This window comes from Dasypus novemcinctus, chromosome 4, assembly GCF_030445035.2.
Source record: "Dasypus novemcinctus isolate mDasNov1 chromosome 4, mDasNov1.1.hap2, whole genome shotgun sequence".
NCBI lineage: Eukaryota > Metazoa > Chordata > Mammalia > Cingulata > Dasypodidae > Dasypus > Dasypus novemcinctus.
This window is the reverse complement of record NC_080676.1, coordinates 106175761-106182075: the sequence shown is the minus strand read 5'-3', so window position 1 is coordinate 106182075 and position 6315 is coordinate 106175761.

Below are 6315 nucleotides of genomic sequence, written 5' to 3'. Positions count from 1 at the left end.
AATTTGTGGACATTGTTAGTTGTAAGCCTTGCATCCATTGATTTCAGTTCCCTTTTCTAATCACCATGATTTTGTTCATTATTTTCTGCATCCATATATTTAGCCCTTATATTACCTGGTACTGTTGATTTGATACATAGGTTCCTTGTTTGTTGCCAATAACAGAAATGGTGATTTTCTACAAATTTCTGATAAATGTTTTCTTTATTTTGAAAAAAAATCCACAAATTGGGTACTAATTCTACTGAATGCATTGTGTTTCATTGTGAAATGTGATATCCAATTTCACACACTTTGCTGTCAATGTGAAACTAGTGTGGGATGAAGTAAATGCCAAATGGTAGGTATTGCTGAGGGCATCACTGAGAAAATCCTCCAGTCTTACTGGAATAAAATATCTCTTCTGGTTTTCCAATCCAGTAGATTTTCTTGCTTTTTAAATTGTTTGTAAAGACATTTTATCTGCAACTGAATGAATATTATATGATACATTCATGGCTCTTAATTTATCTTGTATCTTTGTTCTTTTTTATTTTATCTTAAACCTCACCAAACTTGTTTTTCACAAATAACTCTTTAGATAATTCCATTTGACATTTCACATATATAATGAGTATTTTACTTTTGTTACCATAATTTTCTTTCCAATAACTCTACTTTTATATAAAATTGAGGGTAGAAAGGTATTTTAGTTTTGCATAGAAATAGTAAAGTAGAACACAGAAATCAACTCAGGACATCTAACATCAGAATCCATGCTCTTAACAACTAAGCAGTTCTACATAGAGCATGTAAAAGTAAATGAACCATTTTAGGAAAACTCTTTCATGGAAAATAAGCAGTGTAGTGCACAGGGAAATGGGGTAGAAACTCAAGAGAGATGTGGATGACTGACAGATTTCACTAATTTTTTTTTTGTAAAATGGTAAACCTACAAAACATCTAAAGATGTATACATTTAATGCTCATATACATTACTTACTGTTTTCATTTACTAAAAGCTCCTGGGCACAATATACCATAAATGGGTTGGCTTTTACAATGGAAATTTATTAGGTTAAAAGCTTACAGTTCTGAGGCTGTGAAAATGTCCAAATCAAGGCAGCATCAGAGATCCTGTCTCACTGATGGTAGGCTGCTGATGGCAATCCTAGATACCTGGCATGTGATAAAACACAATGGTGGTTCTATACCTCTCTGGGTTCTCCTCCAGACACACTTTTCCCCTAAGCTCAACTGTAGGGTAGGCAATTAGGCGATCACAGGACATAAAGGATGTGTCGGCTCATCTCTCCTAGTTTCTTTCTAATTCTAACATTTTTTCTCTGTGACTGCACCTTTCTATTCCTTTTTATAAAATATTCCAATAAGAGGATTAAGACCCACCCTGAATTCCCCAGTCTAAGCAAAGTCCCTTTCATGAAGTGATCTAATGAAACAGAAATTCCCTTTACAGAATCTAATCAAAAGTTTGATCTACAGTGGATTTCAGGAACAGGAATGGGTTTACTTTAAGAATAGGAGTTTCTGGGGGTCCACAAAGGACTCAGAAAAGGACACTAATCAAGAATTAAGGAAGTTAATTTTCCTTTTTCTCTCTCTATTTGTATGTGTTCATATATAATACATCTTATCTACCTTTAATTGCTGATCTTATGTTATTATGTCCTATAATAGTCTAGCATATGTCTCAATAAAACAAAGACATTCCATACATGATCATAATGCTATTATCATACTCAAACTTTTACCACCAATTCAATACCATATAGTATACAGTATTTTTTGTAGTGTATATGTATTTATTTTCATCAGTGTTCAGTTCAAGATCACAATTCACTTTCAGATATGATGACTGCTTAACAGCCTTTCATCTATAAGAATTATCTTGCTTTTTCATCATTCAAAATATTAATTATTAAAAAATAAAAGTCAGCTATCTTGTAAAATATCTTATGTGTGTCGCTGAGGTTGTTTAATGATTCAAAATTTGGGACACAGTATCTTATAAATTATTTAGAATTTTCTGCAGGGAACATTTGTTTCTTATCCTTTTTTATGCATTCAATCATTTATATCAGTATGGATTCATGGATAAATTTATAAATAAGATCAAAATGTTATTGCAATATTTGCTTCTGAGAACTATTTCTTTTTTCTATTATATCTTTTGGCTTACACATGTGTGCATGGTTTTTTATTTCATTTATTTGCTTAATTTTGGGCACTATAAGATGTTCCATGTTTAACTTGTATATTCCCTGAGAAAGTCCTAGTACCAGCCATTTTTCCAAGGGCTTGGTTCTTTTTCTTGGAGAATGGTATTGGAAATCGGGAAATATGAGATAGATGTTTTCATTTCCATTGTGATGTTGTTGCTTCTAAACCCTTTCAGACAACAAAGCAAGGCAATCAACAAGTGTTCCTGTTGCTTCACTAATTCATTGACAATTGGTATTAACCATTTTTCACCCTAGCATGAATTTCATTATAGATTTAATTTGCAATTCCATATTGACAAATAATATTGAGCTCCTTTTAATACTGTTAAATGAATTGGCAAGGGTCTGCAGACAATCCACCCATATAGGTATAATGCTAAACTTATCTGTTCATGTTGAATTCACCAAGACATACTTAAGAAAAGTCATCTCTGAAACAAGTTACCAGTTACTCTCCAAACTTACACAACTCTAGGACATTCTGAAATTTTTTGAACTTGGGTCTTAATTTTCATAAAGGCAGAATTTTGGGTGATTAAGTTTGTTTAGTTAGCATTCCATACTCTTATGAGGATTGCTTTTCTTGCTGATTTTACTTAACTGATCATGTATTTGACAATATAGTCTTTTGCTATCAATATATCTTCTTTGTTGATGGATCTGATTTGATCATGTGTTATTTTTTTAATTGTGTATTTAGTTTGTAACTGGCAACTTATTTAAATTTGTTATACACCACTAATAGTTTCCTAGAGGATTTTTTAGGATGTTCTATAAAAGGATCATATCATCTGTAATCAGAGATAATATTACATCTTTATTTTCAATTGCATTCTTTTTATTTCTCTTACATGCCAAATTGTTATGGCTGAAATTTCCATTATAAAATAGTCTTTGTGGAAGCAGACATTTTTGTCTTATTTGTAATTTAGGTGGAATGCTTTCGGTCTTTCATCGTTCAATTTATGTTAACTTTTAATTTAAATTAAAAGCTTTTTTATGTTATAAGTTTAATATATGTTACATATCATAAATTGAAAATCACACAAGATAATATAAGAATTTTTGCTTTAAAACTTAACATAGCTTTAAAGTTGAGGAAAAAAATAGTATTTCATATTTGTCCAGATGGTGTCCATTTCTGATGCTCTTCATTCATTTATTATATTTAATATAAAATAATTATTTGTTTTCTCTGGGAAAAGCATACAGCTAGGATTAGACACAGTTACTCTTAGTATTTATACAGCATTATACAGCAAATAGAATATATATATTTTTGAATTACAAAAGACTTCCTTTTTTTTTTGTTGTAAGCACTTTATCTTTTAAAGTTTCTTTATTTTTATTTTTAAAGAAGATTCAGATTACATAAATGTTATAAAAAATTTGGACCCAAAAGAATTCAAAGTAGGGATATGAAAAGAAAAATGCACACAAATAAATGGCTTTTGTAATGCTGAGGAATATCTCTTCTACTCCTTGAATTCTGAGTGTTTTTATCAGGGAAGGAATTGCAGTTTGCCAAATGCCTTTTCTGTTTCAATCAAGATAATCATGTGCTTTTTTTCAGTTCATTCTATTAATGTAGTTTATTATGTTGACTTTCTTCTGTTTGAACCAGTTTTTCACACTTGGATAAATATTACTCAATTATCATGTCTAGTTCTTTTAATGTGTTGTTGAATTTGATTTGAGACTATTTTGCTAAGGATTTTTGGATATATATTTACAAAGGAAATTGGGCTGTACAACTTGTGTATGCTCTTTTAACTTGCTTTGGAATCAAAGCATCATAGAATTCGATAGGAAGATTACCTCCTCTTCAATTTTTCATCCAGTTTGTGAAGGATTTGTGGTAAATCTTCTATACGAGTTTTGTGGAATAAAGGAGGGCAGCCATCTTGTAATGGAATCCTTTTTAGGAGGTTTCTTATTTACTTTCTCAATCTCTAACTTGTATTTTGAGATCTTATATATCTTCTAGAATCAGTGTAAATAATTATGCTTCTAGACGTTTGTCAATTTCATCAAGAATATTTGATTTGTTGGCAAACAATTGTTCATAGTACTTTCTTTTAATCCTTCTAAACTGAATAATCAATAGTTATATCCCCACTTCCATTTTTTATTTTAATCAATTATTTGTATCTTTTCTCTTTTCTTTATTAGTCTATCTATTGAGTTGTCAAATTTATTCATCTTTTTCAAGAAGCAAATTTTAGTTTCAAAGTTTATTGGGGACAACATGAACATACTCAGTGACTCTCAAACTGCCCTCACCTAATTCCATCCATTTGACCTCTTGTTTGGCAAGTGCATTTGTTTGGCCATGTTGGCATCTCTGCTTATATCTGTACATATATTAAGCATCAGTAGTTCTTCTCTATCCATTCATTGGTACATGGACACTTGGGTGGTTTCCATCTTTTGATAATTGTAAATAGTGCTTCTATGAACATTGGTGTGCAGATGTCTGTTCATGTCATAGTTTTTAGTTCTTTTGGATACATTCCTAGTAGAGGAATTGCTGAATCATATGGCAGTTCTATATTTAGCTTCCTGAGGAACTGCCAAACTCTCTTCCACAGAGGCTGTACCATTTTACACCCCCACCAATAGTGAAGGAAAGTCCTTATTTCTCCACATCTTCTCCAGCCCATATTGTTGTCTGTTTTTTAATAATGGTCATTCTATGTGGTGATAGATGATATCTCATTGTTGTTTTAATTTGCATTTCCCTAATAGCTAGTGATATGGATCATTTTTTCATTTGCTTTTTGGCCATTGTATTTCCTCTTTGGAGAAATGTCTATTTAATCTTTTGTCCATTTTATAATTGGATTCCTTGCTCTTTTATTGTTAAGTTGTGGGATTTCTATATAAAATAGAAATCAAAACCTTATCAGATAAGTGGTTTCCAAATATTTTCTCCCATTGAGAGGGCTGCCTTTTTACCTTCTTGATGAAGTCCTTGAGTCACAGAAGTCTTTATGTCTGAGGAAGTCCAATTTATCCGTGTTTTCTTTTGTTGCTTGAGTTTTTGGTGTAAGGTTTAGAATCCACCACCTACCACCAGGACCTGAAGATGTTTCCCTACATTTTCTTCTAGGAGCTTTATTGTACTTCCTTTTATATTTAGGTCTTTCTTTTATTTTGAATAAATTTTTGTATAAGGTCTGAGACAGGGGTTTTGTTCTTTCTTTTGGCCATGGATATCCAGTTTTCTGAATACAATTTCTTGAATAAACTGTTCTTCCCCAATTGGGTAGGTTTGACAGGCTTGTCAAAAATCACTTGGTCATAGACATGTTGGTCTGTTTCTGAACCATCAGTTTGGATCTATTGGTCTATGTGTCTATCTTTATGCCAATACAATGCTGTTTTAACCACTGTCATTAGGTAATATGATTTAAAGTCTGGAAATGAGAATCTTCCAACTTCACTTTTCTTTTTTAAGATGTTTCTGACTATTTGGGGCCTCTTACTCTTCCAGATAAAATCAATTTTTGTGTTTTCCATTTTCTTAAAAAATGGTGGTGGAATTTTTATTGAGCTTTCACTGAATCTGTATATCAATTTGTGTAGAATTGACATCTTATTAACATTTAGTCTTCCAATTCATGAGCATGGAAGAGTCTTCCAATTAATTAGGTCTTTTTAAAAATTTCTTGTTGCAATGCATTATAGTTTTCTGAATACAAGTGCTTTGCATCCTTGGTTAGGTTTATTCCTAAATATTTGATTCGTTTAGTTGCTATTTTAAATGGATTTTTTTTCCTGACTTCCTTCTCGGGTTGTTCATTATTAGTGTATAGAAACACCACTGATCTTTGCATATTGATCCTATATCCTGACACTCTACTGAAATCATTTATTAGCTCTAGCGGCTTTGTTGTAGATTTTTCAAGATTTTCTAGGTATACAATCATATCATCTGTGAATAGTGAAAGTTTTAATTCTTCCTGTCCAATTTGGATGCCTTTTATTTCTTTTTATTGTCTGATTGGTCTAGCTAGAACCTCTAATACTATATTAAACAACAGTGGTGACAATGGGCATCCTTGTCTTGTCCTTGATCTTAATGGGAAAG